The sequence below is a fragment of the Propithecus coquereli genome, unplaced genomic scaffold (assembly GCF_000956105.1).
Source record: "Propithecus coquereli isolate 6110/MARCELLA unplaced genomic scaffold, Pcoq_1.0 Scaffold246, whole genome shotgun sequence".
NCBI classification, from domain to species: domain Eukaryota; kingdom Metazoa; phylum Chordata; class Mammalia; order Primates; family Indriidae; genus Propithecus; species Propithecus coquereli.
The window spans coordinates 1,430,892-1,433,009 of NW_012148019.1; the positions used below are offsets into that span (position 1 = coordinate 1,430,892).

A 2,118-nucleotide genomic window follows, 5' to 3' on the forward strand; every position below is an offset into this window, starting at 1 on the left:
AGAAACATTTATTTCTCATGGTTCTGGAGAAATATGAAGATCAAGTCCAACATCAAGGCGCAGCAGAGACAGTGTCTTTTCGGGGCCCGTTCCTCATAGGTGACACCTTCTTTCTGTGTCCTCACTCGGTGCACGGGGTACGGCAGCTCTCTGCAGCCTCTTCTGTGAGGGCACTAATCCATCTAATCCACATCATGGGGTGGGCTAAGGCCCCACCTCTTACTTGTCTCACATGGGTACTAGGTCTCAGCATAAGAATTTGAGTGGGATACAAACATTCAGACCATAGCAATTAGTTAATTTTTATTGTCTAATTTAACAATATCTCATTTAAGAGATCTTACTCTAACCTCTGAGAATGTCAGAGATATTCCCTTATATTATTCTTTAAATGTTTTATTTTATAGCTTTGATTTGGGTACTTGAGTATGTAATGCACCTGGAATAAATTTTTGTATGTAATATGAGTTACGGATTCTATTTCATATTTTTCCATATGAAAAATTATTCTGGTATCATTTTTTTAAAAATCTTTCCTTTTTAAAGCTTCCTTAATCTTATTTTCTCCGGAAGCATCTTTATGTCACCTTTGTTCTTGAAAAACGCTATTCTAGACTGATAGATATTGTTTTTCTTAGCCACAGATACTGTTCCATAGTACTCAAGCTTCCATTGGTGCTATTAAGAACTCAGCTATTCGTTTAATTTTGCCTTTAAAATCTTTTTTTCGTTATTCTGCATTTCCAGTATAACACATCTAACTTTGGATTTCTTTATATTTACTCTGCTTGGGATTCCTTTAGCTTCCTGCCCCTAAGAATTAGTGTCTTTCAGTAATTTGAGAAAATTCTCTGCTGTTCTTTCTCAAATATTGTTTCCAGTCCATTATTTTTTATCACCTCCTTCTGCCAACTGTGACTAGATCAATACCGGTCTTTCTTGCTCTTTCATGTCTTCTCACCTCGGTTTCACTCCCCCCGCCCATGTCTTTAGCATCTGTGTTACATTCTGGATAATTTCTTCATATTTAATCTTCTGGGGTTTTTTTGAGACAGAGTCTCACTCTGTCGCCCATGCTCAAGTGCCGTGGCGTCAGCCCAGCTCACAGCAACCTCAGACTCCTGGGCTACAGGCACGTGCCATCACGCCTGGCTGATTTTTTCTATTTATAGTAGAAACGGGGTCTCGCTGTTTCTCAGGGTGGTCTCGAACTCCTAAACTCAAGCGATCCTCCCACCTCAGCCTCCCAGAGAGCTAGGATTGCAGGCGTGAGCCACCGCGCCCGGCCTAGTCTTAATTTTTTTGAGGCCAGTTTTTAGAGTTGTTGCTCTCCACTTGTAAATTCTTACCTCCTTGTGGTTTTTTTTTTTTTTTTTTTTTGAGTTCATATTTCTTGAAACTTTATGGTAATTCTTTGGGTTACAGTGGTATATTAGACAAGGTTCTCCAGAAAAATAGAAACAATGTGATAGAGGTGTGTATTAGGTGTATTTTTAACATTTTAAGGAATTAGTCCATGTAATTGCGGGAGCTGGCAAGTCTGAAATCTGCAGGACTGGCCAGCAGGCTGGGAATTCTGGCAGTTGATGTTGCAGTCTTGAGTTCGAAGGCAGCCTTGAGACAGAATTTCCAGAATTCTGTATTATTTTGCTAAGCCTGCCTTAAAAAATACCATAGACTGGGGCTTAAACAACATAAATTTATTGTCTCAAAGTGCTGAAGGCTAGAAGTCCAAAGTCGAGTGTCTACAGGGTTGGTTCCTTCCGAGAGCTGTGAAGGGAAGATCTGTTCCAGGCTTCTCCGTGTTTTGTAGATGCGTGTCTTCCTGTGCACATGGCGTTTTCCCTGTATCCTCACGCCCTCTTCCCTGTAGGCATATCTTGGTGAGATTCAGGTTTCCCCTTTCCTAAGGGCGCTAGTCACATTGGACAGGTGGATACCTTCACAGTGGATTTGCCCCCATTTCTGCCCAGTACCTCAGGGTGGTGCCAACCTGACAGCGCGTTAATCTCTGTTCAACTCTGCTCTCTTTTTATGGTAGCTTTTGTGATTATTTAACTTGCTCGTATTATGATGTGTACGTTTTAAGGGAGTGTATCTTGATAAGGTATAATTTAT

At 40.8% G+C, this 2,118-nt stretch overlaps 1 protein-coding gene across 1 annotated transcript in view; it reads left to right on the forward strand.

Moving 5' to 3' along the window:
• The window catches only part of RALGPS2 (Ral GEF with PH domain and SH3 binding motif 2), a 191,660-nt gene that overhangs the window by 36,502 nt on the left and 153,040 nt on the right, over window positions 1–2,118 (forward strand). The window lies entirely within an intron of this gene.